This window comes from Ascaphus truei, chromosome 9 (assembly GCF_040206685.1).
Source record: "Ascaphus truei isolate aAscTru1 chromosome 9, aAscTru1.hap1, whole genome shotgun sequence".
Taxonomy (NCBI): Eukaryota; Metazoa; Chordata; class Amphibia; order Anura; family Ascaphidae; genus Ascaphus; species Ascaphus truei.
In genome coordinates this window covers 63,682,388-63,697,767 of record NC_134491.1, presented here as the reverse complement: position 1 = coordinate 63,697,767, position 15,380 = coordinate 63,682,388, and the positions used below count along the sequence as shown (strand labels likewise).

Sequence of the window (15,380 nt, the reverse complement as noted above, 5' to 3'; positions counted from 1 at the left end):
CCTTTCGGTGTATATACAGTAGAGTAAAATCCTAAATACAGTATGTAGTGGTGCAGAGAGAATACTTTTAATTCCCACACAAATATACTGACTTACAAGGAGGATAATACAAGGAGCTTTCAAAAGAACTATTCATCCCAAGGGCAGAACAAAGGACACGGGTCAACCCTTAAGATTGTAGAAAAGGAGATTTCACCATCATCAACAAAGGAAAGGGTTCTTTACAGTAAGGGCAGTTAAAATGTGGAATTCATTACCCATGGAGACTGTGATGGCCGATACAATAGATTTGTTCAAAAAAAAGGCTGGACATCTTTTTAGAAAGGAAAGGTATACAGGAATATACCAAATAAGTAAACATGGTCAGGATGTTGATCCAGGGAATAATCTGATTGCCAATTCTTGGAGTCAGGAAGGAATTTATTTTTCCCCTAATGAGATATCATTGGATGATATGACTCTGGGGTTTTTTGTTTGCCTTCGTCTGGATCAATAAGTAAGTATAGCCGTGTAGTGGCTCAGGGGCTTACAACCCTTTGGCCAAAATGTTAAACTAAAAGACCATTTTATTTAATAGATATCAATACATATATATTTAGGCACTGTCCGTGTATAAGTTTCACTGGATGTGCACTGAGCTCTGTGTGTGTTTCATGTTCTGTCTCTGGTTTTAAATATATATCGCCATGCTCAGTAGCACTCCTCTGTGACACCTATATGCTTATATATATGTTGTGGTTATTTTGGGGGGTTCAATATGAGCTTGCAGGTGTCCTGTATGTTTTACAAATCTTGTTCAGCTGGTCTTAGATGATTGGAAGGTGGCACGTCCTATCTTGTTGTAGGTTTGTGGGTAGTTAGGCCTCCCATGTGGGTAATGGGTCAGGGTGGGTTAACCCCTTAATTACTATAGTGGTTATTAACCGCTAAGGTGATTAAAGCTGCAGTTCAGTCTTTTTTTTTTAATTTATTTTTTTACTTCAATAGTTTCATGTGGGCAATCTCTAATTACCTAAAGAACTGCATAGCTGCCGGTCAATTCGTTCTCCGTCTATTGATCGTCAAAGTTTGGCGACATCTTTAAATATGGGGAATGTAAATCGTTGCTATAGGAACAAGCATGCTTGTTAAAATAGAATACAAGAAAATTGGTCTTTCAAAGTTGTTGTTTTTTAAAACAGAAAATGCTAAAAGTATTTTTTCTTACTACAGAACTGATTTAATAAAACACACATGCAGGATATTGACTGAACTGCAGCTTTAAGGGGGTCAGGGGCCATTCGATTGTATTTTGTATGTATTGTTGCTGGCATCGGAGGACATGACCCTGCAGTATGCTGACGAGGACGCCCTTCATGTTGGCAGCGGTAAATAGAACGTTTTTATATACTTTATTTATGCTGGCTGGCTAATGTTTTGTTTAATAATGGGCAAATAATCTATTATCCATTGCACATTACTGTACTTTGTGTTTGGTGGGGGGGAGGTGTATTTATTGAAATCTAGGCCATGTTTTTGTTTTTTTAAATACAGGAATGGCACCACAGGCCAACGGGGACCCACGGGGACCACCCAAGGATCCCCAGACGCCCATGGGGACCACCAGAGGACCCCCAGACACCTGTGGGGACCACCCAGGGACCCCTGTGAGGCCCCCAGACACCCGCAGGGACTACCCGAGGGCCCACAGACACCCGTGGGAACCACCCGAGGGCCCCCAGACACCCGTGGGAACCACCCGAGGGCCCCCAGACACCCATGAGTACCACCTGGAGGCCTATGGAGCCTAGCGGGGACCACCCGAGGGCCCCCAGACACCGTTGGAACCCCCTGGGGTGCCCTGTGGACATCCATAGGGACCACCCAGGGACCCCCCCCCCTGCCGGCCTGTGTGTCAAAAAATAAATCATGGTTTTATGTGGAGGCACGGGAGGTCGGTTGTGTATTGGTGGTTATTACATATTTTAATTGTATTACTAGTGTATTGTTGTAGGGGGTCTCCGAAGCAGAACCGTATTGATTTGAAGTCCGGGGACCCCTCCTTCCAGAGATACAGGCCCCTTTATAGGGTGCCGGTATCTCCTACGCATGTAAATGTCCTGCGTCACGGGGCCTGCATCTCGGGAAGCAGGGGGTCCCCGGACCTGAAATCAATGCGGTTCTGCTTCGGAGACCCCCTGCTCATCTACACTAGTAATAAATTTTAAATTAAAATATTTTTATTTCGGGCAAGATTTGAGAGAGAGGCGTCTCTGGTGCTGTCATTGAATGAGAGTTTCTCTGAACTTCTAGTGACGGTGACCCAGCCCATCCGCACATCTACTACTGAACTGCACTACACCCCTGATTAATAGGCTACATAGTTACATAATTATGCTGGATTCAAAGTGTAAGTACCACTACTTTCTTAAGGACACTTCATCCAGTAGTTAATGAACACTTTCCCCTACAATGCTACGTCCATCCTTATAAATCTGATTTATTCTGTGTTCACCAGACTGTGCCAGAAGCAGCTTCATCTTTCTGCTAATATCATGCATAAAGCACCATTGCTAACACACTAATTTGTTTTTAATTACCCTTTTGTTTACAGAGCAAGTCTTCGGCTTCTTTAATCATTTTTCAATTTACCAACCCCGGTGCCGGCTAATTAAGCACTCCCCAGGATCTCTGAGAAACATATCTTCTCCTACTAGGAAAATATACAGTATACCCTCACAGACACATTGTACTTCTGAGTGGAGATGTGCACTTGGCCTGGAATTTGGGTTCCAAATAATGTTTAGGTTTTTGGTTTGTCCAAAGCCAATTGGTTTGGTTTTGGTTCTGCATCAAGCCTTTTTATTAAACAAAAGGTATATTAATGACATCACAGAATTACAATAAAATACACCTTTGCGTTACCAGAAAACATAGATGACCAAATACATATCAAGGCCTAGATCCACAAAAGAATGCTAAGATTTAGTACGGCTTTACTTCCATTCGAATGAATCAGTGAAGGTGTGCTAAAGTGTAGCACCCGTTTGTGTGTGTGTATATGTGTGTATATATATATATATATATATATATATATATAAAAAAAAAAAAATATATATATATATATGCAAATGAGCACACAGTAATATTTCCATTTGCTATATGTTTTACTATGGAGGGTTTTTGTCACTTTTTTTTACCCACCATAACTTAACTAACTATGGTGAAACCTATCCCAGGCTTCGAATTGCAAAGGCAGTATATCTAGCCTCACAGTGATGAGACCCTATAGGTTGAAACAGCTGTCTGTGGGTAGGTTTACTGGCTATGCATCTTAACCCAGGCTGTGCTTTAAAGCTGTGCAATGCAGCATCCATAAGCTTATAGGGGACCATGTCATGTGGTTTTGAAGATAGAGGTGGCACGGTGTGCTCATTTGCATGTAATTTCCCAGAATCCCTTGCTGCAGTGGAAGCACTGTATGCTGGGTGACAATGGTGAAAGGCAGGGTTGCAGACCTGTCTAAGACATGCAAATGAACACACAGTAATATTCCATTTGATATACATATATATACTCATCACTTTACAAAAGATACATAAAAAAAGCCCACAGTACAGGGAATTATAATTCAATAAATGCAACAAAATAAGACAATGAGAAAGGCAATCCCTGCCCCAGAGATTTTACAATCTGTGTCAGATTTCCCATTAGCCCCGGGCCTCAGGTGATAAATTTGGGAGCAGCAAAAATGTCCGCCCCCATATAATTTTGCTGCGCTCTCAGGCCAGTCAGACCTAATGGGAAGGTACTTGCCTGAGTCGGTCGCCTCTTTTCTGCTATGCTCCTGCTCCTTTGGAATCCCAAAGATTCCAGTCTGTCCCTGCCACCACAGGTAAGATACCAGGAGGGGGAGAGGGTGAAAAAGGAGGATGAGGAGGTGGTGAGGAAGGAGGATGAGGAGGTGATGAGGAAGGAGGGGGTGGTGATGAGGAAGAAGGAGGAGGGAGTGAAGGTGAAGAAGAGGATGAGTGGACGTGAAGGTGAGGAAGGAAGAGGAGGGGAAGGTGAGATAGGAGAAGGAGGGGGGTGAAGGTGAGGAAGAGGAGGAGGGGGGGTGAAGTGAGGAAGAAGGTGGAGGAGGGGGTGAAGGCGAGGAAGAAGATGGAGGAGGGGGGTGAAGGTGAAGAAGAGGAGGAAGGGTGTGAAGGTGAGGAAGAAGGTGGAGGTGAGGGTAAAGGTGAGGGAGGAGGAGGAACGGGAAAAGGAGGAAGGAGGAGGAAGAGGGAGGGGTGAAGGTGAGGAAGGAGGAGGTGGAAGAGGGTGATGGTGAGGAACGAGGAGGGGTGGTGGTGTGAGAGGATGAGAGGGGGGAGGATGAGGGGGGTTGCAACAATCTTGGAAATAGTGGGAGAGAAGCATTAAGATCAATATTGCTCGCCATGTATGACTGCAGGTATGTTATTTATAAATGATCTGATCCGTTATGTATTTTTTTTCTCCATTTCACTCCACGTATGCACCAATTTGCACCATTTCATATTCTATTTCGTAAAAAATGCTGGGAGGCTCAATCCCCAAACCCCTCCTCAATTTTTTTTTACGAAATAGAATATGAAATGGGGCAAATTGGTGCAAACTTGGAGTGAAATTTAGAAAAAATTACATAAGGGTCTGAGAATGTATAAATAACCTCCCCACCGGCTTTTCGAGCGTGCCATATTTTTCACCGTTGTGTCCAGTATTTTTTGAGAAGCCACCTGGCAACCCTATATACATAATATACAAAACTTACAGAAATTTCCTGTGCGTTCATCTTGATCACAACTTGATAGGCCAATATTTAAAATGAGCTATTAAATATACTTTGGATATGAAGCAAACAGTAAAAATATGAAATATAGTATAACTTGGCAGAGTTCTATATATTCCGGTATATGCTGTTAAGTTGGACAGTGTTTAGGGTTACTAATGCTGTAACTAAGGTATAAAACGTGCCTGAGAATCTGTGTTGTTAAATGTTTTTGGGGGTTTCTAAAGAGACTGGTAAATATTTCCACGGCCTGGATGTTCAATGCATGTGTGTGGCTTCTGTTATAGGTGAGTTTTACGATATAAAGTAGATAGATTTATACAAGACATAGCTGCTACCAGCAGACATTTCCGACCTCCCAAGTATGAGACCAAAGAGATTTGGGAGTTCTGGGAAAATAAATTGCATTTTAATGGAAAATAACATTCCGGCTTCTGCCAATGAGACCCCGGTGAAGTCTGTGAGACGCCGATGCTAAACATCAGTGAGACTGCATCCAAATAAGTGTTTAAAGTCTACACCAAATGCCACCTAAGCTGAGGCTGGATAGATTTAGAACTGACGCCACAAAAACATATGCATCTGATTCAGTGCCAGAATGTCGGCCACGTGCCCCTAGGTCAGGGGTGGCCAACTCCAGCCCTCAAGGCCCACCAACAAGTCAGGTTTTAAGGATATCCCTGCTTCAGCACAGATGGCTCAATTAGTGGCTCAGTGGTTGACAGAGTTATTTTCGTTGAATGTTACTTTCATTTTCCAGTAGATATTAAAACTTAATGGTTGTCAGTAGGCAGTGTCAGTTTTATGATGGTATTTTTATTGCTAAACGTTCAAAGATATAGGGGTAACTCCTATATACTCCGAAGTGGACGTTTCCGGCTGCAAATCACATATAGTTTAAATAGGGGCTTTTGCCTGAAACCCCCCCCCAACGGCAGCTTCAGAATATATAGAATTTACCCCGTAGTGGCTTACGTATGAAGCGTCGCAAATGGCATTTTTTGGAGCAGAATGTACACAAATCTCAAATGTGTGCGCCTCTGCACTGCGGCTTCATTTTCTCGATTAGCGCCATAAACATCAAAAATAGTCCAAGTCAAATATTTTGGAGCGCAGAAATGGATGCGCTTGGCGCATGCATGTGAATGGTATGTAGTACATCAAATATGTATCTGTGCACCAAAAGAAAATTGGCTACCAAGTTCAACCTGTCGTAGCCCTAAAAAGTCTGGTTATAGCAGGGGTGGGATAACTCCATTCCACAAGGGCCACAAACAGGACAGGTTTTCAGGAGATTTCTGCTTCAGCACAGGTGGCTCAATCAGTGGTTCAGTATGACCGAGCCACTGATTGAGCCACCTGTGCTGAAGGAGGGTTATCCTGAAAACCTGACCTGTTGGTGGCCCTTGAGGACTAGCGTTGCCCATCCCTGGTTTATAGTGTTAGCGCAGAATTAAGCTGCTATGTATCAACTCAAAAATGGATTTGATGCAGCATGGATGTTTCATTATATAGGTCAGCGGCACCCCCCCCCCCCCCCAGGGGGGCAGGAGAATTACTAGGGGGGACGCGGGCGGTTATAGTGGTCCCGCGCTCTTCCCCACGGCATTTAAATTAAATGCCGGTGGAGGCGTGAGTCCTCTGTAACTAGGGTGACCAGGTGTCCCGTTTTAGCCGGGACAGCCATTAAAAAACCGGGACAGTTTTGTTTTTTTAATGGCTGTCCCGGCTGCCCCGCATTTTTTTAAATGTCCCAGTTTTGTGTGGCTGTTCCGGATTTGGCCATCAAAGCAGGGGGGGCAGCAGAGAGCACAGAATGCAGGCAGAGAGGAGAGAGGAGGCCGGTCTGACAGCAGAGGGTGGGGGCGGGGTCTGACAGCAGAGGGTGGGGGCGGGGTCTGACAGCAGAGGGTGGGGGCGGGGTCTGACAGCAGAGGGTGGGGGCGGGGTCTGACAGCAGAGGGTGGGGGCGGGGTCTGACAGCAGAGGGTGGGGGTGGGGTTATCTGCAGAGGGTAGGGGCGGAGTCTGACAGCAGAGGGTGGGGGCGGGGTTATCTGCAGAGGGTAGGGGCGGAGTCTGACAGCAGAGGGTGGGGGCGGGGTTAGTGACAGCAGAGGGTGGGGGCGGAGTCTGATAGCAGAGGGTGGGGGCGGAGTTAGTGTCAGCGGAGCCTCAGCAGTGAGAGCCGGAAGTGAGGTGCCTGCTGCCAGTCAAGATGGCTTCCCGCCCCTCCATGCTCCACAGTGACAGGTAGGACACAGAGAGAGAGTGACTGTGAGTGGCTCTGTGTGTGTCACTTTGTGTGTGTGTGTGTGTGTGTCTGGCTGGCTGGCTCTGTGTGTGTGTTTCATTGGCTCCGTGTGTGTGTGTGTGTCACTGGCTCTGTGTGTGTGTGTGTGTGTGTGTGTGGGGGGGGGTCAGTGGCTCTGGGGGGGTGGGGGGGTCAGTGGCTCTGTGTGTGTGTGTGGGTCAGTGGCTCTGTGTGTGTGTGTGTGTGGGTCAGTGGCTCTGTGTGTGTGTGTGTGTGTGGGTCAGTGGCTCTGTGTGTGTGTGGGTCAGTGGCTCTGTGTTTGTGTGTGTGTGTGTGGGGGGGGGGGGGGTCAGTGGCTCTGTGTGTGTGTGTGGGTCAGTGGCTCTGTGTGTGTGTGTGTTGGGGGGTCAGTGGCTCTGTGTGTGTGGGGGGGGGGTCAGTGGCTCTGTGTGTGTGTGTGTGGGGGGGGGGCAGTGGCTCTGTGTGTGTGTCGTGGTCAGTGGCTTCGTGTGTGTGTGGGTGTCAGTGGCTCCGTGTGTGTGGGCGTGTGGATCAGTGACTCTCTGTGTGTAGGTCAGTGACTCTGTAGTTCAGTGGCTCTGTGTGTCTGTGTGGGTCAGTGGGTGTGTGGGTCAGTGGGTGTGTGGGTCAGTGGCTCTGTGTGTCTGTGTGGGTCAGTGGCTCTGTGTGTGGGTCAGTGGGTGTGTGGGCCAGTGGCTCTGTGTGTATGTGTGGGTCAGTGGCTCTGTGTGTCTGTGTGGGTCAGTGGCTCTGTGTGTGGGTCAGTGGGTGTGTGGGTCAGTGGCTCTGTGTGTCTGTGTGGGTCAGTGGGTGTGTGGGACAGTGGCTCTGTGTGTGGGTCAGTGGGTGTGTGGGTCAGTGGCTCTGTGTGTATGTGTGGGTCAGTGGCTCTGTGTGTCTGTGTGGGTCAGTGGCTCTGTGTGTGGGTCAGTGGCTCTGTGTGTCTGTGTGGGTCAGTGGGTGTGTGGGTCAGTGGGTGTGTGGGTCAGTGGGTGTGTGGGTCAGTGGGTGTGTGGGTCAGTGGGTGTGTGGGTCAGTGGCTCTGTGTAGAGATAACATTTTTTAGATCTTTTTATTATATATTTATTTATCTTGCCTTTGGCTGTATCCTCCCCTCCAAATTCGGTTAACATGGCCGTGCGACGTCACGTAATGCACATTGCCATAACAACGAGCCGCTCCGCTGCATCAAGTTGACATGACAACGGGACGCATTATGGCGCCGAGGCATCACGTGGTGCCACATTGTCATGGCAACGGGGTGCATCATGTGATGTAATTTGTTTTATAAATAATTTTTTAATGTGTCCCGGTTTTTCATTTTGAAAATCTGGTCACCCTATCTGTAACTCACTTACCTGCTCTCTGCCGGGTCTTCGGCGACGCGTCGCCATGGCAACGCACGTCAAATGATGCAGCGGGGTCACGTGATGACACTTGACACGTGACGTCATTTGACGCCGAGTCATTGGAGAAGGGGGGCGCGAACGCTGCGGCTCCCGGGCAGGGGGGCGCAGCTCAAGAAGTTTGCGCACCCCTGATATAGGTTAGCAGTATGTATTATTTTAACAGTATAAGAAATATTACACTAATCTATTCATTTCAAACAACAAGCTATGCATCATATTTATAAAGTCACGTACCGACCTTCACACATTCTGTACACGCACATCTTATGAAGGTTTGTACTGTATTTAGCACTTACATTTTGACGCACAAATCTAACCTTGGTACATATACTACATGGATTACGAGGTCCACGGAGCGTTGCCCCAATGTGTCATAGATTTAGAGTTTTCAAATCATGCACAGTGCTACTACTTTTTAAAAGATCACTTCAAGCCACTGAATACAGCAGGACAGGTGTGTCCCCTGTACTGTCCTGTTTATCACCTGTTGCACATACTTCTACCAACAAGCGACCCAGCTCTGCACTAAACAAATGCAGAGAACATAAACACACTGCAGTCCATAGCTACACTGCTTATAACTAGGTAATTCTAGAGTGCAAGCTCCTTGGTACAGGGACCTCCTTCCTAATGTCTTAGTTTGTCTTAACATATATGTATGTACTCTTGTGTCATACAATGTTATTGTCCTCCCACAGTGTACTGCGCTGCGGGATGTGTTGGCGCTGTACCGATATCACATAATAATAATATTAACAATAAAGATGAGCAAGTGTAATCTAAAAGGTCTTCTGTTTAACCCATTACAGCAGCCAAGGGGTTAAATCACTTTTAAAGAATGGAATTGGGGTGCTTTGCAAATGTCATAGACACCTACAGGATGCAGGCAGTGTATGGAGATACTCGTCACCATTATGCAGCGTGGCGTATACTGCAGAGTTTTGTCGCCACTAGTATAAATATATGGTTAATGAAAAGGAACTCTGTCATTGCCAAAGGGTCATTGCTAAGACGCTCTGGTACTTCAAGGTGAAACAATATACAGTACCAAGGCATAGCTTTATCATAGATACAATCTGGAAGCCAGCTGTCAGTGAAACGGCTTTATAAGCAACAGAGCTGGGTATTTATAACATACGCTGGATCCCCAGAAATAAGACTGGAATATAAAGCGGGTCCCATGAATGAAACTGCACCTCTTTTGGGGGATAACGACGACAGCAGATCCCAAAAGCAACAAACGCAGAGAAACAAATCTGTTTCCAACCGCCCCAATGCAAAGTTACGCAGAGATGCAGAGGGAATTCTGCGGTTAATGCCAATTTTACGCATCAACACAGTGCACATTGTAAGGACACAGGGAAAACACAGATTTAGGCTGAATAATATGAGAAATTGTTCTTACCGAGAGATAAGTGGATATGACACTGCTTCCGTTCCAGAGAAGTCTATGGGAATACAGCTAGTACAGTGCTAGCAAGAATAGGATTAAAGGGGAGGGATATATATTTTTTGCACTGGATGGTAGCCAAGCAGCGTTTAGAGAGGAGGATGGAACGAGTCCCAGTATTTACCTCTTCATGAGTTGCTGTAGCTGTCTCAATCTGTATGCAAAAGAGGTCTCTGTATTCCCTATTCAGGGTCATAACAGCCATAAACGCGGAAAAACCCCAGTCTTGTATCAGTGCTTTTGTGTATCTGTCGGTTTGAATCAGTGTTTGAGTGCGTACTGTGTGTGCATCATGTTGTGTTAGTGCGTTTGTTTACTGTATGCATGTCAGTGCCTTTGTGTATTGGTGTAATATGTGTGTGTATACTGTGTATCTGTTTCTGTCAGTATCAGTGTGTGATGTGTGTAGATCATATTGTGTTAGTGTGTTTACTGTATGTAAATCAGTATCTGTATGTAATATATGTACACAGTATATCTGTGTCTGTAAATATTAGTGTGTACTAGGTGTGCATCATATTCTTTTAGTGTGTGTGCAGGGCCGCCAACAGGGGGGTCTGCCGGGGTTGGGCAGTAGGTCAACCACCTAGGCAGTCAAATCCCCACCCACCCACCTACCCACCCACCAAGGAAGTCAACTCAGTCACCCAGTCACCCACCCAGGCAGTCAGTCAGTCAAGGCAGTCACCCACCCACCCAGACAGTCAAGTCAGTCAAGTCAGTCACCCAGTCACCCACCCAAGCAGTCAGTCAGTCAAGGCAGTCACCCACCCACCCAGGCAGTCACCCACCCAGTTAGTCACCCAGTCAGTTACCCACTCACCCAGACAGGCAGTCACATGTCTTTTGTTGAAAATATAAAAATAAACAGATTGCATTGTAAGTATTCAGACTTCACTTTATTGGAAAAGGGGAATAGGGAGTACTGTACTTCGCTTCAACTGCATAAAAAAATAATGATTTAAAAAATTAAATCCAGCTAACAAGGGTGCCACTAGTGGATTAATTGTGGTATACTAGAAGTAGCTGAAAGAAAAAGCAATTCCTCACTCCCTAGTTTAGATTAGAATGATTATACATATCATATAAGGAGTGGTCCCATATCATTGATATGATTGATGTATGATTATGTATGTCACATACGGCGCACTTGTGAGCATGTGACCTGCATGCAGGACAAGGGTTAATTCTCTGCTCGCAAACAGTCCTACTTTTCACCTCCGCAAAGGTCCTTCAAATGGCCAATACCTCTCCTACAGGACAAGGGTTAATACACAGCTCACAAGCTGCCCCACTTTTCACCTACACAAGGGTCCCTTAAATGAGTAACATCTTTCCTAAATCTGTCCCCATGTATCACCTGTCACAAACAGCACAAAAGTGGGTACATGACTTACACTTACACACGACTACTGTAGCCAACTCACCTTTAACCTGTGCAATATGCCGCAGATGAGTTAATATTAACCACTTACTTAATTGCAATCATATCTATACGCTGTCTCCACCCAGGAAATGCAAATAAAAAAAGATGTAAAATTACTATATTTTCCAGGGTCCCAGGTCCAGCTTTATTATAGGAGAACTATGCACTTAAACACACAAAAATCTGTTGTAGCAAAAAGTGTCTGAAAATGTAAATACTCTCTCCAGAGCGGGCAACAGTTCATTCAGAGCCCAAAGCATCACTTATTAAATGTTTTAATACAGCTTATATAAAAATACAGTGCTTAGATTACCCGAAAAAGGATTGCAAGAACATACAATTACAATAAATGTAGAACAGTTTCTCAAAATAAAAAGGATAAATGTAAACAGAAACCCCTATACATTACCATGCCATTGGTTTTCCCCAGAGAGGTCACTGGTGCAGAATTGAGACTCACATGTTTGGTCCAAACACACCTCTGTTGAAATCTCCTTTTTCATAAAACCTGGCTGTCTTATGTAGTACTCTTTCCCATGTTGAAACAACAACAGCCCACCCCGTCGTAAATCAGCTGTGACTTTGACATTTTTATGACAAGGTAAAGAAAACCAAGAAGTGATCCTTGAGAAAGCGCCACTACGGCGTGAAACGCATGGGAGGAAGCTCTCTGCTCTAAGACTGCCACTATTTTACATGTCTTAATAAAGCCTTTGCATATTTTTCATTAGCTGGGTTCCCCTGTCTGCGTGATTTGGGATTTTTGCGTTGGTGCTCCAGATCGCCTGCTGCAGTGTTTCTCCATAATTACCATTTATAAATGGTGTGAAATAAATTAAAATATACATACATAACCCCCTCTGTTTTTACACACTCCCCTCAGTTTTTACATTTCCCCTCCACCTAGGTAGCAGTGTCCGCGCCTATTTCCTGCTGCAGTGGAGTCTCGAGCATGGCAGAGATATGCAGCCTGCTCTGCTCCTAGCCTCCCTCGAGAAAATTGAACACAATCCTTAAAGAAGGTTATGAGAATAAACTAATCCCAAAAAAACAGAACTTTATGTATGTGAAAAACCCTACCATTGCCACGTTTTATAGTATCCCCAAGGTACAGAAAAATGCAACCAAACCACCTGGATGCCCAATAGTCTCAGGAAGTGGCAACCTAACAGAAAAGGGAAGCAACTACGTTGATCAAGTATTAAGACAATTTGTGTAATCTCTACCCTCCTATGTTAAAAAACCTTTATAAACGACGTTAAAACTTCTCTTCAGTATCTGAACACCCTCATAACTTTCCTTAACTAAAACTTACACACACGTGAGTCACATCAATAGATTCAGGTGCTCATGGCGTACATGACAAGACATGACCATCTTACTCCTAAGCCTGTGCTATGTAAAGAGCGCGGCTGATCAGGGAACCATACAGGTTTTAGAGTTGATCGGAGACACGGCTGGCGGGAGTTTCAAAAGTGCTCAGTGTGAAATAGCACTGTGCTTGACTGAGAAGTGCCGGAGAAGCAGGGGGAGAAGCCATAAAGGACAAGCCTTCTGAAGCAGGCTCCTGCACCTAGTTGAGGCTAGATTCTTGCCCCTCGGGCCCCCAGTTGGTGAGTGTTGCATTGTGAGTGTGTATTTTGTATATTTGCTGGCTTGCCAGAATGCACTTTAGTTTATTCAATTATTGTGTCCTGTCTGGTGATGGTGATCCCGGTGGAAAGGTGTAAAATGTTCTGGTCTCCCGTGACACATACTACCATGATTTTGTTTTAGTGAGTTTAACCATTGAGAAAAGATAAAAAATAATGATTTTAAATCAGTGAACCCTTGAAAGATTTATTTCTAAAATATTTTACCAGGAAGTAATACATTTTTGTTTTCAAGTATATCCTGGGCATACAGTAGAGTTCAGATGCCAAATAATACATGGTTACATAAATGAACAGGGTATACATAATATACAAGACATTGCATACACAGTTAGAGATAATATATATTATAGGCGTATGTAACAGTTAAAGACCAGATTAAAATTAGACACAGCCTTAGTTTTGAAAGAATTTAAACTGGTGGTAGCTGTGAGAGTCTCCGATAGATTGCTCCAGTTTTGGGGTGCATGGTAAGAGAAGAAGGAGCGGCCAGCTTCTTTGTTCAGCCTTGGGACCATGAACAGTCTTTGGGAGTCAGATCTCAGATGATAAGTGCTGCATGTGGTAGGGGTGAGGAGCTTGTTCAGGTAACTGGGTAGCTTGCCCATAAAGTATTTGAAGGCAAGACAGGAAAGATGAACTTTGCGCCTAGACTCGAGTGATGACCAATCTAGTTCTTTGAGCATTTCGCTGTGATGTGTGTTGTAGTTGCATTGGAGATCAAGACGGCATATTGAATTGTAGAGGGTATCAAATTTTCTAGGGTGGGTTTGGGGTGCCGAGCCGTATACTATGTCCCCATAGTCGATAATTGCATTATCATCTGCTGTGCGATACGCTTTCTGACCAGCAGACTTAGGGAGGATTTGTTCCTGTAAAGTACACCTAGTTTGGCATAGGTTTTGGATGTCAGGGTATCAATGTGCATCCCGAATGTTAAATGGGAGTCAAACCATATGCCCAAGTATTTAAAACTAGTAACAGGAGTTAGGGTGGTGTTAGCGTTGGTTCTGATCTGGAGCTCAGTCAGGGGAAGCTTTAAAAATGTAGTCTTGGTCCCAAATACCATTGTTACAGTCTCGTCAGTGTTTAAAAATAGTTTGTTTTGGGAAATCCAATTTTCGAGTCTCAAAAAGTCAGATTGAAGTATGTGTTCAAGGTTGGAGAGGCTAGGGCTGTGTGCATATAAGATTGTGTCATCTGCATACATGTGTATTGAAGCTCCCTTACAAGCTATAGAAAGATCATTGATGAACACTGAGAAGAGTAGGGGTCCCAGAACAGAGCCTTGCGGGATACCACAGGTGATATCCAAGGGGTTGGAGCTAGAGCCTGAGGTAGACACATGTTGGGATCTACCTGATAGGTAGGAATGAAACCAGTTTAAAGCATGTTTCCCTATTCCAGAGCACTGGAGTTTGTTAAGCAGGATAGCATGATCAACTGTGTCAAAAGCCTTTGCAAAATCTAGGAATATTGCACCAGTGAGTGGTACCCGTTCCATTCCGCACTGGATTTCATTGCAAACTTTTAGCAGGGTAGTTACAGTGGAGTGTTTGGGGTGAAAGCCAGATTGGAATTGGCTAGGGAAATTTGTCTTGGTGTAGAAATCGCTTAATTGGGAGTGGACACATTTTTACATGACTTTGGATAGAATTGGGAGAAGTGAGATTGGTCTGTAGTTTGAGACACTGTTTTTGTCCCCACTTTTGAAGATTGGGACAACTCTGGCAGTTTTCCAGGTCTTAGGGTTATGGCCTGCAGACAGGATAGAGTTGACTATGGAAGCAAGCGGTTTGGCAATGGCTGGGGCACAAAGTCCTAGGAACTTAGATTGTAGTAAGTCAGGTCCACATTGGCTGCTTAGTTTTAGTTTGAGGAGCACTTGTGTAATCTCCTCATCGGATACTGGGACACATGGAGGATGGGTATCACAGAGTTTTAAGAACTCGGATTAGAAATAGTCGAGCGCAGAATCAGGGTCGGGAATTAAATAGATTCTGTGCCATGGGCAATTGGTAAGGTCATCCAGAAACTGTTGTGGGTTAAAGTTTCTAAATGTTCTAGTGAGGAGAACTTTAGGGCTTGAATGGGGCAGTTTAATTTTACTTACACAGTACACTATTGCATGGTCACTGAAAATGTCTGGAACAATGCCAGAGGATTGGATTCTGCTGGGGTTTGAGGAGAGAGTCCAGTCTAGCAAGGAATGGTTATGCGATTTCAGGTTTATCCGTGTGGGTTGGGAAATGAGTTGTGATAGGTTAAGTGATTTGAGTTGTATCTGGATTTTGTGGTTTTTAGGGTCGAGCCAATTGAAGTTGAAAACCCCAAGAACTAGCAGCTCACTCTTCTCATTCAGAGAGGAAATGGAGCC

General features: G+C 44.9%; 1 protein-coding gene across 1 annotated transcript in view; it reads right to left on the bottom strand.

Moving 5' to 3' along the window:
* The window catches only part of CAMK1G (calcium/calmodulin dependent protein kinase IG), a 59,879-nt gene extending 49,886 nt beyond the window's left edge, over positions 1-9,993 (bottom strand). Inside the window, exon 1 of the mRNA XM_075615237.1 lies at positions 9,881-9,993. The gene's annotated coding sequence lies outside the window, so the exon portion shown is untranslated. The remainder of the gene's footprint in view (positions 1-9,880) is intronic.
* Positions 9,994-15,380: the final 5,387 nt, after the last annotated feature.